This window comes from Petromyzon marinus, unplaced genomic scaffold (genome assembly GCF_048934315.1).
Source record: "Petromyzon marinus isolate PM22_M1 ecotype Great Lakes invasive population unplaced genomic scaffold, UKy_Petmar_22M1.pri1.0 PM_Scaffold_279, whole genome shotgun sequence".
Classification (NCBI taxonomy): Eukaryota; Metazoa; Chordata; class Hyperoartia; order Petromyzontiformes; family Petromyzontidae; genus Petromyzon; species Petromyzon marinus.
Genome location: NW_027423256.1, coordinates 15698 through 37374, shown reverse-complemented (window position 1 = coordinate 37374; position 21677 = coordinate 15698). Strand labels below are relative to the sequence as shown.

The following is a 21677-nucleotide window of genomic DNA, read 5'->3' as shown; positions in this document are numbered from 1 at the left end:
CCTCTTCTTTCACTGTCTCCAGAACTTTCTTCTTGTTCTTGTGTTTCTTCCTATTCCTACGTTTCCTCTGAACACCATTCTCTCCCTCTTTCTTTGTCTCCACAACATTATCAACTTTCTTAGCCACTTCCTGTTTGGCTATTCCCTCATTCCCATTTACCTCACTTGCCTCTACCTCTTTCCCTAAGTTCTCCTTGGCATCTCTCTCAATCCCTTCTACGACATTGGCCACTACCTCTTTCACAAATTCCTGTGTGGCCACTGCATCTACCTCAATCACCGCTACCTCTACCTCACTCGCCACTTCCTTCTTGGGCTCTCCATCATTCCCCTCTCCCTCAATCTCGTTTACCTTCATCTCTTCTACTTCCCGAACTTTCATCTCAGTCCTTCGTAGCTTCCCATTCCTATGTTTCCTCTTAACACAATCCTGTCCCTCTTTCTTTGTCTCCACAACATTCTCAACTTTCTCCGCCACTTCCTGTTTGACCATTCCCTCATTCCCATCGACCTCATTTGGCTCTACCTCTTCTGCTAATACCTGTTTTGCATCTCGCTCAATCCCCTCTATGACATTGGCCACTATATCTTTCACCACTTCCTGCTTGGCCACTGCTTCTACCTCAATCACCGCTACTTCTGCCTCATTCGCTAATTCCCGCTTGCCATCTCCTTCTAACACCTCTACCTTATTCAACTCTACCTCATTCATCATATCCTCCAAAGCCACTGCCTCAATCATCTCTACCTCAATCGTCCCAACCTCCACCACTTCCTGCATGGGATTTCCCTCACTCCCCTCTCTCCCAGCCACCTCTTCTTTCACTGTCTCCTCCAGAACTTTCTTCTTGTTCTTATGTTTCTTCCTATTCCCACGTTTTCTCTTCATACCATTTCTCTCCCCCACTTTCTCCATCTCTTCAATCTCGTTCTCAACCTTGTTGCTATTCTGACATGTCTGCTTCACATCCTCATTATTGGTGCTGACTCCTGCCTGCTGCTGCTCTTCTGCCTTTTGCTGCTGCTGCTGCTGCTGGTGGTGGATGATGAAGCGCTTCAGCTCGGTGCTGTTCTGGAATTGCAGCAGCTCCCGCTGATATTTGGCCTGCTGCTGTGCACAATGATCCAGCAGGATCATCTCAAGCTCCAGAATCTGGCGCTTAGCTTCTAGTCTTGTGTCAACGAGGAACCTCTTTCGCTGCCCCTTCGAGCGACGGTCTGGGGAGTCACATGGGGAGGAGAGAGCAGCACCACAATTGATTCGTTAATGGGTATTTGAGTATTTCCTGTATGATAATAGGTTTTTCCCGTTTTTACTGGCAACAAAACAGGTGTTAAGATGTTAAAACACCAAACTGAAACCTTTTACAAGGAATCATGTCTGCATTAACCATGATGCTTGTGGTCAGAATGCAAACAAAAAACATACTCTGATAATATATGCATTGTCCTTGAAACTGATTGGTCCACACCAGGGACAGCTTTCTTTTGAGCCTCGTCTCAAACGGTGTTAGACCAGAGGACGCCAAAAGGCGTATTTCCTGTATGTTATTTTGGTAAAGAAACTTGGCACCATTGACAGGAATCTAACTTAACTTGAGACCGATGTAACAATGATAACACTGTAGGGAGGTCTGGAGGTTGACTCATGTGCCGGAGACACCTCCTCCTCCAAATAACTTCATTAGGATTATGGGCTGGTTGGGGAGGCCATATTAAGTTTGCGAGGTCTGTAACATAGATAAACTTCCGTTATCTCAGAAAAAGTAAGATGGATTGATGGGCAAGCTGTGGAGGTCTGGCTAAATTTATAAGATGTCCATTGTTTCACAAGAGAGAACATGAATTGGATAAGAAATACACTATTAATTCTTATACACTGGTCCATTCATACAATTAGTATATTAGTGGGCTACGTTAGAGAAGATAAAAGGAGGAGAGGAGAAGAGGAGAGTGCCCAAAGGGGCCAGAGAGCCAGGGGCAACCCTAATGTTTATGTTGGCTGGATAGCATGTGCTCCCGTGCATGTGAGGTTGCTCTCAACAGAAGTCATTCCTTGCACGAGAATGGCTGAAACGCTGAGTAACCACTCAGAAGCAGTGGAGACGGTATAGTGGTAAAACAGTGGAGATTTTAAAAGCAAAGTTTAAGATTTGCATTTGTCAATTTATATTGAGCCGATACATATGGCAAGTGAAATTAAGAAGACTTAAAGTGAGTTTTGCAGAAAGAGAGGATACATGTGTGTCTCTTGGAGAAGGAAAGGCATTGCTCAAAACTGTGCTGCAAGGTCATGTGCCATGAATCACATGAGTTTAGAAAAAACGTGACTGTAAACCAACAAGCCTGTGAATAATTATCATGGTGAAGACACCTCTATACGTTGGATACTGAAGGAAATCCATCGTGCTACACATCGTCAAAGCCCGACAACACCTGACATTCGAGAAAGAAGTACAATTGCATCGTTCTACACATCGTCAATACCCCACCACATCTGGAAAGTCACCAGCTGCATCAAGCACCTGACTGTTGTATTGTTCAAAAGACACTGTGTGTAACGACTTTACATCCGCCGGCACTGCGGGTTTCTAAACGCCTGCCATGTCACCTTCTCAACACTAGCGTCTGAGACCGTCTGATACAGACTGAAAGCTTATTTCCTTTGTTGCACTGTTTGTCTTTTCATGAATGTCATATTGTGCACTGGGTTATGCCTTATTAACCTAAATTCTGAATTTAGCTATTCATGTATTTCTATTACAGTATCACATATTCTTTGGACCAAGTGTCAATTGCCTATTTGATGACTGGTACTCTGATTCTTTTTTTTTACAAATCAGGGACTTGTTTTAATTAAAATGTGTCTCTGTGTGTGGTTGAACGGTGTAACAAATCCATGCGTTACATGTGTAGTGTTGCAGCGCCGACTTGGTCAAGGCCTATGATACAATCAGTAGGCCAGGGCTCTGGATTGTTACTCGCATTTCCGGAGTCCCTAACCCTCTGCTCACAATCATTAAGGACCTTCACGATGGTGGGCAGGCCCGGATAAAGTTGCGTGCCCGGGAGTCAGAGCAATTTCCTGTTTACAGTGGGGTGCGACAGGGATATACTCTGGCTGACACATTATTTAGCATCATCTTCGACCACATAGTTCGAGAAGTTTTTTTATGGCTGTACCGGTGGATTTTTTAATATTTGCTACAGATACAATGGGAGGCTGATTGATGCCTGGGTGAGGTCAAGGGATGGCTCCCTACTGGTCAACCATGTTATGTACACTGATCATTTGGAAGTTGATGCTCACACTGAAAAATAGTTGGAGGTTCTGCTGCTAAGCCTGGAGCGTGTGACAAAGAGGTGGTGCCTTACCATCAGCCCCACCAAAACTAAGCACCCGCCTGAGTATTTTGTGTAATTTAATACTCCGCCCCCTCAACTACTCTTGAGTGATGGGGTAATTGTAGAGAGAAGTTTACGTACCTGGATAGTGTGCATATGCAAAAATTCTGGTTTGGCAGCAGAGGTCTCACTCCGAATCGGTCAAGTGACATATTTTCATCAGCTTCGTAACACTTTGGGGTATCTACCTGGTCTGTCACTCGACACAAAACGCTGGGTCTTCTTGGCCAATGATAGAATAAATAAAAAATCTGAACCAGCTTTACACTTTCAGACTGGCCTGCCTACGATCCACCCTGGGTTTAACTAGGCTGGAATGTGTGAACAGCTCACAGTGAGCTCCACTGGTGGGCAGTGCTGCATTGCCTGGGTCATGTAGCCTGCTTGCTCAGCCACCGCATGCCCAAGCAGCCTCTGTTTTTCCAGATAGAGGGGGCTAAATGGGCGTGGCACGGCCTGGAGAAGAGATGGACTGATGCAGTACAGGAGGATACGGAACTAAGTGGACTTGCCAAAGACTGGTACCACTGGTGTCAAGATCTGCCTCTATGGAGGAAGCTCGTGAAGGATGCTTATGGGAAGTTGGTGGCAGTTGCCCTCAAGCAAAAAAGGAGGGTGAGAGGAGCGACGCTCACAACAACAGATGGTGCACTGGATGACTAAAACGCAGCAAGTTGGCACAGTAGGATGCAAAGGTGGTGCGTCTGCCAGTCATCTCAGTCAGTCAACCCATCGCACTGGGGTCTGTCCCCTGATCTCCTGTCGGCAAGCCTTCGACACTTCAACTGGCCTCGGAGTGCACCAGGCCTGGCACAAGCGCCATGGTGACGTCTCCGTCACTTAGTGGCGAATGAGGGCTGTTGTTATCTGAGTCGGTTAGGGGCCTCCCCTAGGTCCACTCAGCCTCAAATAAGAATCTGATACGGTGTGTAAACATCGCCACTTGGGAGACAAAGACGGACAAGTGTGGTGCTGGCAACCCACCCCTCGTGTGCGGTGCCGGCCGTCATAGGTGCTCACTAACAGCACTTGCTCCAACAGTGTTTCAAGGCTATACACAAGATTTCTGTCTTTGTTTGTGTCTATGTGCAGTGTCTGTATGAGTGGTTGGGAGCAGTTGTGTCTGTGGGGATCGACCTGAGTTCGATTCCCATTCACAACCATCAGTGACTAATAAATAAAACCGGTCGTGTGCCTCCCCTACATCTACTCAAACTTAAAATAGTACCTCGTGCAACGTATAAACATCAACACTGGGGAGACAAAGGCATCCGGATGCGGTGCTGACCACCCACCCCATCATAGGTGCTAACTCGCTAACAGCACTTGACTCAATAGTCTGTTAAGGCTATACGGGGATCTGTCTTTGTATACAGGTGCATGTGTCTGTGTGTATGTCTGTGTGTGGAATTACAGTACTCACTTCCCGTCGGCTTACTCATCTCTCCACCCTGCAACAAAATCACAGCAGCGCACGTGAGACTCTAATCATATCACAGCTTACAACCACCACCACCATCATCATTACCGTCCTCATCATTAAACATTTCGAACAGACACACATTCACATATAGATGTTCTCTCAGATTAATGTTATCCTGATACAGCGCGCGTGTGGATGTACTCACGGAAGATATCGCCTTGAAGGCAGAACGAGAAGTCACGGATGGTCACGTTTTGTTAATAGATTTCGTTAACTGTGTTAATGAAGTGTTCAACCTCACGGATGTTTGTCAATGAGGTTTACCAAGTAATTTAACCGCGTTATTGATGTTCACTGACGACGTTGTCGAAGTGTGCTCCCGAATGCGATCTTTAAGCACACAGAGCGCGCGTCCACCTCCGTCTGTAACGATCGACCGTTGCTAAGGAAGTGACGTCACTTGTTAAGGTAGCAAACCCCGGAAACCACGTGGTCCACTGTATCCTCCAGGCCTGATTAGTTACACGACTGTCAAATTTTTACTTTAAACTTTCGTAACTTGCAGGAATTCATAATTTTTGGTTCTTTCGGTAAAGTCACGTAGATAGAAAATAACATTTTAAGTGAAGGAAAAAACCCACGAGGTTTCGGTGGCAACACAAGCGGTCTTCATCACGTGTTGCGATCGAAACGTCGTGGGTTTTTTGCTTTTATTTTAATTTATTTTTATTTTATTGTTATTATTTTCTATCTACGTGACTTTACCTGAAAGAACCAAGAATATAGTAACGATTGTACCCTGGTCGCCACGGATGAAGAGGCCGAGCGGGCTCGGTTCAACTGTTGCCAGGTACCTCCACCACTCAGCTCGCAGCACACACACACACACAGTGTCCACTATGTAAAAATCAGGCTAAACTAAACCTTTCTAGAAGCTACTAAAATAATGCTATAAAAACAATGCAACAGTAATCATAAGAAATGTGATTGAAAGTTAACAATAGCGACATATATAACATTACTAAACCTAGCATCCTTCGCTAGCTGCTTGAGTCAATCCATAATAGCAGGAGTAACAATTATGTATGTTGATTAACTGCGAATAACCCAATCAATAACAGATATCCATTGTAATTTACATCAATACATTACCCCCCCCCGTCTTCGTATCGGATCTGCTTACAAGCGACGATGTCACATTTATCCCCCGTCTACGTCTATTAAAGACCGAAACAGGGGAAGGATTTCACCACAACTCTGGCTGTCACCTGACGAGGCGGGTTGTTGTTGTAGTTACAGGCGAAACGTCACGGTACTTGAATTGTAAATGTTTTGGGTTTACTCTCCAACACACCGATGTGCTGAAATAGTCACTAATTGGCATGTTTTGTTTACGTGACAAACTTGACTAAGATTTACGCGATCTAACCCAAACAAACAAAAACACCCTCTAATAAGTAAATATTTGTATTAATTCCACGAATGGACCTTGGCCTGGGACTGTGCGGATTGAGAAGTTATGGATGCAGCTTCTGTTTGTGCTGCCATCAGAATGACCAACAAATAAATAAATAATACACACGGATTGGTGACTACAGTACTAGACCCCCAGTGCTTTTATATTTAAAAGTGTATGTGCTTTGTGGTTGCTTTATTGCGCATGTTGTTCATACTGTGTAACACTTGTTTGGACGCAGGTGATGGGGTTGTCCATGTTGGGTGTCATTACAGCCAAAAACAAGCAGCAGTACGAAGACCAGGACGCCGTGGCCGACCATGAGGACGGAAATTGGCCTCGCCCGGTCACAACGTACGACAGCAGTACAGGTTTCCCTCCACACATGCACACACCTACGAGTTTCCCACTACAGAGACGAAGATCCCCCATATAGCCTTAACAGACTGTTGTGGCAAGTGCTGTTCGCAAGCACCAATGAAGGTCGGCATGGTATACCAGGGGGTAGGTGGCCAACACCACAACCGGCCGCTTTTGTCTCCCAAGTGGTGACGTATACACACACTGCTCCAGGTATTCATTTGAGGTTGAGTCGACCCAGGACCAGTTCAGATAAATAATCGTTATTGGTGTTGGCCATGAGCGGGACTCCAACTCGGATGTTTGCGGGGTTCGGAGCGTAGCGTACTATCCACTGCGTCACTGCTACCCTCACATAACGCACACAGAAACAACACACAGGGACCCACATGCACGGACACACAGGGGCCTGCTCAACATTGAAATGTGCAGCCCTTGTGTGGCGGCCTGCGTTGAATTTGGGCGTTCATCTCGTCACCCATACAAAAGGTCTCGACACAATCAATGGCAGTCCCCCTTGCCCTGCCTGGCACGCACATCGGCCCAGTCACCCCACGCACAGCGCACACAACGTGCGCGTCGCGTATGCCAAATCATGAGTCGTCCCCGAGTGTCCGGCAAATTGGACCGACTATCCCGGGCCCCGCGCTTCGGGGGAGGCCCCACGTGTAGACATCAGTGTCACATGTAATGCTTCCGGTTTAGTTTGAAGGCATCGGGGGGGGGCCCACGCACCCCCTATGGACGGCCCTGGTCAAAGCACACGGCAGCGCGGAGCACGCGCGTCACGCGCACGGGCCACGTGCGTCACGGGTACGTGACATCTACAAGGCAAGCACCTGCATCGCGTGGTCATCACTTGTAAGGCATGCCCTTTGTGCATGGGACGTGCGTAGTGTGTGCAACACGTGGCACATGTATGTCACACATGCGCATCGCAATGTGATGTCATGTGTACTTGGACATTTGAATCGCATGTAGCTGTCTGGTGGGCAGGACGGATCTACGCGTGGGCAAGTAAGGGGGTGGCTGAGTAAGACTAATACGGAGGCACGTCAAGCCACACACTCACCACACACTCACCGGCACACCCACACACACCACATTCACCGCACACTCACTTACCGGCACACTCGCACACTGGCACTCACTGCATACCCACACACACCACACTCACCACGCACTCACTTACCGGCACAATGACTGCACATTCACACACCGTTCTCACCACGCACTCACTTACCGGCACACTGACTGCACATTCACACACACCGCACACTCACCGCACACTCACCACGCACTCACTTACCGGCACACTGACTACACTTTCACACACACCGAACACTCACCACGCACTCACTTACCGGCACTCTGACTGCACATTCACACACACTCACCGCACACTCACCACGCACTCACTTACCGGCACTCTGACTGCACATTCACACACACTCACTGCACACTCACCATGCACTCACTTACCGGCACACTGACTGCACTTTCACACACACTCACCGCACACTCACCACGCCCTCACTTACCGGCACTCTGAGTGCACATTCACACACACCGCACTCACACCGCATTCACACACACTCACACACACTCACACCACACTCATTCACTCACACACACTCACTCACACACACTCACACACATTTACACACACTCACCGCACACTCACACACACTCACTTACACACACCGCACACACTCACACTCACCGGCACACTCGTGTGCAAGCACACTAGTGAGCTTCCACAAAATGTGCTGCACATTAGTGAGGCCACACACCAGCAGGTTTACACATCAGTGAGCTTACACACTAGTGTGCGCACACACAGTCGTAAGCTTACAGATTAGATAGCTTTAACACCAGCTCACCAGTGAGGTGAGCTACACACTGGTGAGTTAACACACCCACCTGTTTGCGTGTGCAAAGCTCTTAACCCTAAAACTAATATATCCCAAATGTCATGGCTAAAGTTATTTTACACACGCACGTGCATACACACGCACGTGCATACACGCATGCGCATATGAAGGCATGCATGCACACATACGTGCACACAAACACACATGCACGCACATGTTTAAACATATACAATTCCATGGCGTTGGACTTGAGACTCCCAGAAGTGGAATCAGGACTCCTGAGTGTGCGATATAGCTCAGTGGGCCTTACTTGGTAAAATTGAAATAATTAATTTAGTTTCAGGATGTAGGGTTCTGAAGATATTTCATCTTTCAGTCCTTTCTGACCGTTTGAGTGTGGGTGAGTGAGTGACAACTACTTATGCATTTTTTTATTACAAATACAAGCATTTCCAGCTATTGACATGAAATGTATTAACTCTGGAAGATGATGGTAATACAGGTGGTGGGTAGCGGTAGTGTAGCGTTTAGCACGCTGCGATACGAACCCGGCGACCCGAGTTAAATTATCGCTCATGCCCAACGCAGGTAACGACTCTCTGAACCGGTCATGGGCCTCCCCTAGGTCGACTCAGCCTCAAATGAGTACCTGGTGTGGTGTAAACATCACTACTGGGGAGACAAAGGCGGGCGGGCGTGGTGTTGGCCACCCACCCCTCGTGTGCCATGCTGGCCTTCACAGGTACTTGCTAACAGCACTTGCCCCAACAGTCTATTCGTGCTATACGGGGAGTCTTTGCTTTGATGGTGATGATACAGATGGTGATTGATTATACAGATGGTTAGGATGATGATAATGATACATTTGGTGATGATGGTGGTGATGATGGGACTGTAAGAGTGGTCCTTGAGGATATTTACCGTGTAATATTAAGACACTAATATAAAATGTAATCATTAAAGCACAATATATAACATTTGTGATTTCTGTTGAAAGCATGTGCTTTTAATTGTCACGTGTATTTGTACGTGGTTGTGCATGAATGCACGTGTTTTTTATTTTCTGTTTTAGGTGCTTGACGACAGCACTTGGCCCAACAGTCTATATTGGTTGTACAGGAAATCGTTGTGTTTTGATTTATGAATGTTCCATTCACGAAATTTAGTGAAAACGAAATTGACAAATTAAGGATACTTTTCGACTTATGAAATAGGATTTCAGCGGAAACAATATATCACATGGCACGCACCATGATATCATCAAGCAAAAAGCTGTCATCCATCCACGACAGTGTCACGGTATCCCCATAGTGCAAAAGTAACGCCTCGTCACCTCTCCAGTCATTCCAACATGCAGATCTTTTGGTGAGTTCCTTGAAGATGTTAATTATTTTTGTTTTAAATTGATTATTATTCAACCGTTGTAATATTTGTTCTTTATTATTTTTTGCATTGTGAAATGTTGGTGTTTATTTTGGGTTTATAGTAGAAATGACTGTCTGAAACACATCGCAAGTTTTTCGTATTCAATTAATGGGAAAAGCCATTCCGATTTACGACATTTTGTTTTACGTGCGTTTTTCGAAGAACGCATCCCTTTCGTAAGTAGAGGCATACATGTACAGGAATCCATGGCCAACCGCTAATTTTCCAACCACGAGATTTTAGTAAACACGGATTGACTACTGGACACCTGCTTACTAACCACGAGCATCTCGCTTTGAGTATTCGCGAGTCGCGCCGAGTCGTGAAATCAAAACAACACGATGTACCTTATGGGGGGGGGGGGTTCTTGTATTTGTTCTTGTATTTGTACGAGCTGTTGTTTGTTTATGTTACCGATGTTTACGGGGAGCGTTAGTGCAGCGGGTTAGCGAGCTGTACTATGAAGCCATAAATCCTGGTATAATTCCTGCTCATGGCCAACACCAGTGGCAATTATCTGAACCATTTTTGGACCTACCCTCGGCCTCAAATGAGTACTTGGTGCATTGCGAAAACATCAGCACTGGTAGAGACAAACCCCATATGCTGTGCTGGCCTGCATAAGTGCTCATAACGGCACTTACCCAACAGTCTGTTACATGGGGGGATCTTAGTCTTGGCGTGTAAGTGAGAGTTTGTGGACTTTGCATGTGATTCCCCTGTTGTGCACGCGTTTTCTCAGGGTTCTCAGCTTTAAAAAAAGAACAACCAATTCTAACAGTGAGATTTTACTTGCAAATTACTTAAACAGGGATTACACACCGTGGCAACATCGCCCCCTTCTATGAAAGCTGGACAGGACCCTCCTGCAAAAGAGTGAGACTTCCCTGAATAAACAAATGTAGCACGGTAATCTTTGAAATAATAAAAAAAAACTATTCACCCCTAGAGTGGACAGGGTAACGAGGGTGATCCTAGCAAGCGAGGGAGCTGTAGTGGGACGGAACGGACGACAGCTCCCAGCCGACCTCTTCGCCTTTGTCGGTCTTGTCATCGTTGGAGGCCGGTCTCAGCTCTGCGAGGATCGCCTCAAACGTGGGGCGCTCTAACGGCGCGTGGCTCCAGCAGTGGTGCATCACCTTGCGGCTGTGGGGCGAGGGGAGGGTGCGGTGAGGGTGCGAGGAAGGCGAATCGTGCACAAGCTCGGACTGCGCTTTCACCTCTTCCAGTGCGCGTTCGTTCTCAGAATGGTTGAATGAGTGCCGATGATGTTAATGACGTCACGGAGGGGGATGAAGGGGGTCAGGTGGCGAGGGGGGTGAGGGGGGGGTGAGTAGGGAGAGGGTCATGAAGGCATAAAATTCCTACAGTATAGATTCACACAGCGGCGTCTAAATTCCACCGCATCTCCATACGTAGTGCAGAAACACTGGTCATGTTTATCTCGTAGAGAGAGAAGCAGTCTGTGGGTCTCTATGCGAGGAGTCTGTGGGTCGCAACAGCACGTACAGCTGGAAGTAGGACATTCCAGACTAAGAGGGTTCATAATGGCCGTGTCAACGACACTGAACCAGCCTGCACAACTCACTGCCAATAACACATCACATAATTCACCCTTAAGCAATTGTTCAATCAATTAATTGAATCACTACAATTAAAACCAAAGAATCTCCCAGAACAAACACTTCGCACTCTCCTCCGTCAGCCACCTGCATCGACAATAGAAACGCATCAGTCCAGCAGTGGATAAAACCTGGTGTGGGAGGTATGGGGGGGCGGCTTACACTTGCGGTGGACAGCCGGGTGGTGGCTGCATGCAGTAGTCATCGCAGATCAAGCGGTAGAACTTGTCATCGACTGCCATGCACCAGGGTAAGGGGCCTTTCCTACACCCACACACATCACACACCGAGGAGCACACACGTCACACCAAGGAGCACGCACATCACACACCGAGCAGGTTGCACAGGTCTCCTTTATCAAGACAAACGTGGAGCAGATTACAACTACAACTCTTCTACGCCTGTCACAATGCCCCCCTCTCCCCCCCCCCCCCCCCAGTTTATGGGGGGGCGCGGGCCTCACTCCCCCCTTCGCGTCAGCCCCTACTAATAAATGGTCCGGTTGCATTGTGAATGCACCACTCGAATGACGTGCAGTCCCGTGGCACACTGTAACAGGCTCGTGATTTACTCAATACAATTCAACGTAAAAAAGTAAAAACGATCCCAAGACATTATTTAAAATAATGTATGGCCATCGTGTGTCAGCATCACACGCGAAAATTGGCATGTAAAAAAAAAACTTCACTGCGAAACACTCAATTGGGATTGCTCGCAGCAAACAGCACTTGACCTGCTTGCAGGTTAGGTGCTGAATAACCGTGTGTCACACAGAGAACAGTTGCCACTGAGGGTGCCCTTTTCAAATGCTTGAGATGAGATGTGATTACCGCGTGTAAATGTGCACACTAAAATAAAAATAAAATTATAAGCGAACTATTATTGTTTCAGGTGGCAGGATGGTGGAGCGGTGATCTTTGACCCTCGCAACAAGAAGGGCCTTGGTTAATTATCCGACTGGCACTTTGCGGAGTTTTCTACGTTCTCCCCTTTGTTCTGTATGGGTTATCCAGTTTGCTGACATAGCTTGAAAACACACAATCACAATGTAACTGGGTATTGGCCAAGCATCCCAATGCTAAAGTTACCTGCAAATTACTTCATTGGGATGACACTCGGCAGCAGAGCCAGATGATGGCATTGCTGGGGCCCTATGCCATTGTTAAGCTTAAGAGGCCCCTTCTATGAATGCCTGTATATTTTTGTCAGCAGAATGAAAATAACTGCTTTGGAGAGTCTTTTTTCTTACCGATCTTTATTTTTTAAACAATTATGTTATAACTCTAAACCTCGTGTCCATTTCTTCTTTCGTATTTAGAGCCCCCCCCCATCTCTTAATGCGAGGCCCTAAGCTATAAGTGTAGCCGGTGTGAGCTCGCCTGTGATGAATCACACGTATAATTGTGCACTCTTATTTTCTATGGGTAGCCAGGATAATTGTTTATTTAAGTGAATGCAATGGTGATCAGGGGATTGGACCCAGAGCCCCACGTACACAGTAGAGTACAAGGGAACGCCCACAATACAGATTTGAGCTGACCTCCAGATTGAGAAATTGAATTGTGTTGTGATGTGGAGGGTGTTTCTGATCGCTATTGCGACCATCCTGTCCCAACGGGAGGAGAGAGGACAGGGTGGACCGGCTACATGAGCTTACTCTCCGGCACTGTACAGCACAACATCGCCTCCCTACTGCAAAAAACTCGGCAGGACCCTCCTGAAAAAAAAAGTCTTTGGAATCAGTGAGGCCTGTCCTTGCGAGGACAGGCGTATTCTTGGTCGTCACAAGCGAACATTTGTTTCTCCACATTAATTTGTATCCCCTGGTTGCCATCAGGGCTGGGCGCTGCAAGCTTAGCTTCTGAGATCTGATGAGACTGGTAGCCGTTTTTTAAAAGGTAATTTCGGCATCTGGAGTCCACGCACGCAACAACTTTATGCAATTAAAACTAATAGTGTAAGCTAAGACTATAATTGTTGTCTGCTGTGAGTATGTTCTGTACTCAGTGCCCCAAATGTTTGTGGCAAGTGAAAGTTTGTCTCAGCAAAATATAAGATTTCTAACAGTAGCACGCCGTATGACCACACGTCGCTCTGCACCTTGTAGAGCCCATGGAACATGCTTTTTGGAGACATCCACTTTACAGGCAGAGGCACCTAACGGACATGACCGCATGGCCACAAGCACAACAACAATACGTTCAGTAAATTCAGTTCAGGGCGATGCTTCGCGATTCGTCATACGTTTTTTGCGTGAGGCCACATATTCATCTGGCCAACTTAGCGTCATCTAGCCCTCCACTACCCTGAAGGGTTAAATGTGTAATGACATCACGGGATGTCAATGCGTAGTACCGGCCCTAGAGGGGCTCGGTCAGCGCTGATTGATCAGCTGGATGGCATCACGCTTGGCGTGCAGTGCCAGCCCGACAGGATAGGGTGTGGGAATGCCGGCCGTAGGAAAGGGGTTACTAAAGGCCATGGCACTCTGGTTGACCCGAGAGAACACGTGACCGGTTAAGTCTACAAAGGGGCCCCAAGTGGGGGCTAGGGGTGGTCACGTGGTCGGGGTCCAGATCCTGCTGCTCGAGGATTCTAGAAGGTGGTCGTGGCCAAGGGCGGAGCCAGCCACACCACAGAGAATATAAGCCGGGTCCCCCAGAGGGACTGGCGTTGTTGTTCACCTTGAAGAAACCTTTGTCTGCGTCTACGTTCTACCGAGTCTCCAACACGTGGACCTGGACCCGAGCTGTGGTCCCGGTCTGTCGTAGCTAGTCATGTTGTAATTAGTGTAGTTAGCCTGGTGGTCACCACCACAGGTTATTCTGGGCCAGAGTTAACCGTGTACCACATGGTGGGGGGGGGGGGGGAGGAGGATGGCGATTTGTGAAATTGCCCCATATTTTAAACTGTCGGCAGAGCAGAGAGATTGAATCCAATTACCGACCTCTGGATTGCAAGTCTAGGGTGGGGGGGCCATTGCACCACCGTGTGTGGCAGCACCCCCCACTCTTTTTTTTCTTAGGGGCTGTGCAAAATAAAATAAAAACATTGAGTACAATTAAAGTGATGGGCCTTCTATCCCGATGATGGTGATGACATTGGCGATACTGATAATGATGTTGATGATGCTAAGTAAGGTTCAGGACTCACATTGCCCTTCACCACGTAGTTGGGGTCAGTCTGGACGTCCCGTGCCAGCCCAAAGTCGCAAATCTTGGCGATGTGTCCATGCGTTACCAGCAATTTCCTCGCAGCCAGGTCGCAGTGGATGCACTAAAAAAAAGAAAAAAATTCCCTTTGTGGCCTTCAACAAACTTGGGGCAACTTCTGTGAAGGTCGGCCACGGTACACGGCGGGGTGGGTGCCCAGCACCACGCTCGGCCGCCTTTGTCTCCCCAGTGTAGATGTTTACACACTGCACCAGGTACTCATTTGAGACTGAGTCCACCTGGGGAGGCCCAAGACCGGTTCAGATAATTGTCACTGGTGTTGGCCGTGAGCGGGAATAGAACTCTGGCCATTGGGTTCGTAGCACAGTGAACTAACCACTGAGCGACCACTCGCCACCCAGACAGACATATTAAGGGCAACAAAGACGTGCACCACAGACACAGTCACTTACAAAGACACAGTTAAACATGCACAGTCACAGGGACAGTTAAACATACTCTTTGGTTCATCTTCTTTGGTTCTTTCGGTAAAGTCACGTAGAATGAGAATAAAATAATAAATTGATAAAATAAAATAACACAATAATATTCTCACGACGTTTCGGCCACAACACAAGCGGCCTTCATCAGGTGAAGGGAGCGAGACTGTCTGGTAGGACAGCGCTGGAGTGGTCCCTTCACCTGATGAAGGCCGCTTGTGTTGTGGCCGAAACGTCGTGAGAATATTATTGTGTTATTTTATTTTATCAATTTATTATTTTATTCTCATTCTACGTGACTTTACCGAAAGAACCAAAGAAGATGAATCATTGCAGTCACGAAAGCTTTAAATCGAAATTTATACTCTTTGGTTCTTTCGGTAAAATAACGTAGGTATAAAATATAACAAATCACGATGTTTCGGGCGCAACACAAGCGTCCCTCATCAGGTGGGAAAGCATGATCTGCTGCTGAGGCAGACTGTTTTAAAAGGTTTGAAATGGGTGTAGCCCAAGGGTCATAAAGAAGTGGGCGGGGCTAGTGATGTTAATGTGAGAAATTAGCATGTAAATGTAAGATCGGAGAGCGGCCTCCTCGACGAGGGCTTCAAAGCAAGACAGTTAAACACGCGCAGTCACACATGGTCAAATTGAAACACAGAGGTGAATTTCCGGAGGTTCTTAAAGATGGTCAAGACCCTGTAGGGATAGAGGCAGACAGGCACGGAGACACATACCGAGAGACAGAGACAGGTTAAAATCATCACGTATTATCATTGTTCCACCACTCGTTTAACCCAGGAGAAAGGCTGACTGCTGAGCCACTCCTCTCACGACTTATGTTCTTGTGAGCGAGGAAGGTTGTCCACCCCGGATGGAGTAGAGTCGCTCGCGATCGCTTCTCTCTCCGACGACGACGCGTCCCAGCCTGCGGCGCACAAGGAAGCCCGGACGACTCAGAAATGCCTTAACTATAGAGTATCTATAGTAGATCATCGATTATTCGGTGGCTTCAGGGGGGGGGGGGGGGAGAAGGGGACGCCGAATTTTTTTAACATCGCCGGATATTCACAACATAATAATTTTAAATAGATATTTTTTTGCACATTCTTGCATAGCATTATGTTTTTTAATGTTGTTAATGTTTTTTTGTGTTTAAAATTAGTTTAATATGGGAAATTGGTATGAATAGACATACAAATACACGAAAAAATATCCTACTGTAAAATGTAACGGTATTTACTGTACCGTGCTTACCAATCCAATCTCGAAGACTCTGAATGGAGTGATGTATATACGTGCAGTATTGTCATTTTTTAAGTTGTATGAGGTGTATAATGTATCGTCTATAATATTTAACACTGAAATCAAGTCGGTGGTCGCTCTGGTTAATACCACGGTCTACTTCGCAGTAGACACAGTTAGAGAGAACACGTACATGATTCGAAAAAGAGAGTCGGCCAAGTGTTGTGTGGTGTAATTATCCAAATTTGAGAAATTTACTCGCGAATTATTCCATCGGGGAAGCTGCCTAATAACATCACAAACCCACTTGGCAGGGTAAAGCCCGCTTGCAAGGCTGTGGCTGCAAAGGGGCAGCTGCCCCCAGTCCATGGAAACTGGTTTTGATGTAGTTTACGAATCGCCATGGGCGGCAAGGTGGCACATGGGTAAGTAACCCTTGCGTCTTGCAGCAAGAAAGCTGGGTTTGATTCCCGACTCGGGCGCGTTTCGGCGTGGAGTTGTCATCTTCTCTCCCCATGTTCGTCAGAGTGTGTAAGTGCAATGGAGTGTTTGAGTGAGTATGTGAGCGAGTGAGTTAGCGTGAATGTGTGAGTGTGTGAAGATTGTATGTTCTCCTCCGCGTTCTCGCGTTTCCTCCCATAGTAAAAAATACCCAATACAACGAGTCTGGCATTGGGCAAAACATCCCAATACTGAAAAATCACCTGCAAATTACTCAATTGGGACTACACAGTGACGGCAAAAACTTCGCAGGACCCTCATGAAGAAGTCTTGAGTTTTTGCACAGTAAACAAATGTAATAATACATCTTGACTTAAAGCTTTTGTGACTGCAGGAAGACATATTCTTTGGGTCTTTTGGTAACGTCACGTAGATAGGTTCAAATGAAATAACCAAAAATAACAAAAAACTACGACGTTTCGATCGCAACACAAGCCTTCGTCATCAGGAAGAAAAAAAGAGAGGGGGACAGCTGCTGAGGCAGACAGTCTGCCTTATCTGAACCGGTGTTGTGCCTATCCTAGGTAAACTCTGTCTTAAATGAGTACCTGGTGCAGTGTGTAGACATGAGCACTGGGGAGACAGAGGTGGCTGCATGCGCGTGGTGCTGGCCACCCACCTCCTCGTGGGCCATGCCGCCTAACAGCAGCACAGTCTGTTAAGGCTTATTTGAGTGATCTTCATCTTTGTTGTACGCTTGTGCCATCTTGTGTGTCCGCTGTCACAGATTCCAGGCTACAACCCTCCGGAGTCCACCCCAATGGGCTCCCCTTCTCCCCGTTCTAAAAAACCCAGACAGTACTCGTGCATCATGCATGCAGTGTCAACAAGAGGTAAGAGGTGCATGAGTGGGCACACACTCTCGGTTTTACATCTGCAGAGTTAGTTAAGTGTACAGTGTGCTCGCAAGCAGAGGTGAACAATAAAAAAAATCAGTGGCGGTTTTGAGAAACGATACCCTGAAGTAATGGGCGGTTTGCACTCTTAACTTGCAATCCAGAAATTACTGGTTCGTTTTCCCATCGCAGCGTTTGAAACAGTGGCGCAATTTTCTTAAATTTACAATTTTTACCTTGCCAAACAGTACAAACAGCCAGGTGAGGTGTATAAGCGTCACTATGTATGAATAGTTTAGGACATCTTATGCTCACCAACTCACCCGTTCACGCACTCAACCACCAACTCAATCTCACTCAAACCACCAACTCACTCTCACTCAAATCACCAACTCACTCAATCATCAACTCACTCAACCCACCATTTCACTCAAACCACCATCTCACTCAAACCACCAACTCACTCAACCACCAACTCACTCAAACCACCAACTCACTCAACCACCAACTCACTCAAACCATCAACTCACTCAAACCACCATCTCACTCAAACCACCAACTCACTCAAACCACAATCTCCCTCGGACCATCAACTCACTCAAACCATCAACTCACTCAAACCACCATCTCACTCAAACCACCAACTCACTCAAACCACCATCTCACTCAAACCACCAACTCACTCAAACCACCAACTCACTCAAACCATCAACTCACTCAAACCACCAACTCACTCAAACCACCATCTCACTCAAACCACCAACTCACTCAAACCACCAACTCACTCAAACCACCATCTCACTCAAACCACCAACTCACTCAACCACCAACTCACTCAAGCCACCAACTCACTCAAACCACCATCTCACTCAAACCACCATCTCACTCGAACCATCAACTCACTCAAACCACCATCTCACTCAAACCAACAACTCACTCAAACCACCATCTCACTCAAACCACCAACTCACTCAAACCACCATCTCACTCAAACCACCATCTCACTCAAACCACCAACTCACTCAAACCACCATCTCACTCAAACCACCATCTCACTCAAACCACCATCTCACTCAAACCACCATCTCACTCAAACCACCATCTCACTCAAACCACCATCTCACTCAAACCACCAACTCACTCAAACCACCATCTCACTCAAACCATCAACTCACTCAAACCACCAACTCACTCTCACTCAAACCACCAACTCACTCAAACTACCAACTCACTCAAACCACCAACTCACTCTCACTCAAACCACCAACTCACTCAACCATCAACTCACTCAACCCACCATCTCACTCAAACCACCAACTCACTCAAACCACCAACTCACTCAAACCACCATCTCACTCAACCATCAACTCACTGAAACCACCAACTCACTCAAACCATCAACTCACTCAAACCACCATCTCACTCAAACCACCAACTCACTCAAACCACCATCTCACTCAAACCACCAACTCACTCAAACCACCAACTCACTCAAACCATCAACTCACTCAAACCACCAACTCACTCAAACCACCATCTCACTCAAACCACCAACTCACTCAAACCACGAACTCACTCAAACCATCAACTCACTCAAACCACCAACTCACTCAAACCACCATCTCACTCAAACCACCAACTCACTCTCACTCAAACCACCAACTCACTCAACCATCAACTCACTCAACCCACCATCTCACTCAAACCACCAACTCACTCAAACCACCAACTCACTCAAACCACCATCTCACTCAACCATCAACTCACTGAAACCACCAACTCACTCAAACCATCAACTCACTCAAACCACCATCTCACTCAAACCACCAACTCACTCAAACCACCATCTCACTCAAACCACCAACTCACTCAAACCACCAACTCACTCAAACCATCAACTCACTCAAACCACCAACTCACTCAAACCACCATCTCACTCAAACCACCAACTCACTCAAACCACGAACTCACTCAAACCATCAACTCACTCAAACCACCAAGTCACTCAAACCACCATCTCACTCAAACCACCAACTCACTCAAACCACCAACTCACTCAAACCACCATCTCACTCAAACCACCAACTCACTCAACCACCAACTCACTCAAACCACCAACTCACTCAACCACCATCTCACTCAAACCACCATCTCACTCAAACCACCATCTCACTCGAACCATCAACTCACTCAAACCACCAACTCACTCAAACCACCAACTCACTCAAACCACCATCTCACTCAAACCACCATCTCACTCGAACCATCAACTCACTCAAACCACCATCTCACTCAAACCACCAACTCACTCAAATCACCATCTCACTCAACCACCATCTCACTCAACCACCATCTCACTCAAACCTCCAACTCACTCAAACCACCAACTCACTCAACCACCAACTCACTCAAGCCACCAACTCACTCAAACCACCATCTCACTCAAACCACCATCTCACTCGAACCATCAACTCACTCAAACCACCATCTCACTCAAACCAACAACTCACTCAAACCACCATCTCACTCAAACCACCAACTCACTCAAACCACCATCTCACTCAAACCACCATCTCACTCAAACCACCAACTCACTCAAACCACCATCTCACTCAAACCACCATCTCACTCAAACCACCATCTCACTCAAACCACCATCTCACTCAAACCACCATCTCACTCAAACCACCATCTCACTCAAACCATCAACTCACTCAAACCACCAACTCACTCTCACTCAAACCACCAACTCACTCAAACTACCAACTCACTCAAACCACCAACTCACTCTCACTCAAACCACCAACTCACTCAACCATCAACTCACTCAACCCACTATCTCACTCAAACCACCAACTCACTCAAACCACCATCTCACTCAAACCACCAACTCACTCAAACCACCATCTCACTCAAACCACCAACTCACTCAAACCACCAACTCACTCAAACCATCAACTCACTCAAACCACCAACTCACTAAAACCACCATCTCACTCAAACCACCAACTCACTCAAACCACGAACTCACTCAAACCATCAACTCACTCAAACCACCAACTCACTCAAACCACCATCTCACTCAAACCACCAACTCACTCAAACCACCAACTCACTCAAACCACCATCTCACTCAAACCACCAACTCACTCAACCACCAACTCACTCAAACCACCAACTCACTCAACCACCATCTCACTCAAACCACCATCTCACTCAAACCACCAACTCACTCAAACCACCATCTCACTCAAACCACCAACTCACTCAACCACCAACTCACTCAAACCACCAACTCACTCAACCACCATCTCACTCGAACCATCAACTCACTCAAACCACCAACTCACTCAAACCACCAACTCACTCAAACCACCATCTCACTCAAACCACCATCTCACTCGAACCATCAACTCACTCAAACCACCATCTCACTCAAACCACCAACTCACTCAAATCACCATCTCACTCAACCACCATCTCACTCAACCACCATCTCACTCAAACCTCCAACTCACTCAAACCACCAACTCACTCAACCACCAACTCACTCAAGCCACCAACTCACTCAAACCACCATCTCACTCAAACCACCGTCTCACTCGAACCATCAACTCACTCAAACCACCATCTCACTCAAACCAACAACTCACTCAAACCACCATCTCACTCAAACCACCAACTCACTCAACCACCATCTCACTCAAACCACCATCTCACTCAAACCACCAACTCACTCAAACCACCATCTCACTCAAACCACCATCTCACTCAAACCACCAACTCACTCAAATCACCATCTCACTCAACCACCATCTCACTCAACCACCATCTCACTCAAACCTCCAACTCACTCAAACCACCAACTCACTCAACCA

General features: G+C 46.9%; 1 long non-coding RNA gene across 1 annotated transcript; it reads left to right on the top strand.

Annotated features, from left to right (window-relative positions):
- The first annotated feature begins 5312 nt into the window (after positions 1 to 5312).
- LOC142923086 (uncharacterized) lies at positions 5313 to 17792 on the top strand. Its single transcript, XR_012940507.1, has 3 exons — positions 5313 to 5678; positions 6560 to 6638; positions 17691 to 17792. It is a non-coding gene; the product is annotated as an uncharacterized LOC142923086 (long non-coding RNA).
- The last annotated feature ends 3885 nt before the right edge of the window (positions 17793 to 21677 follow it).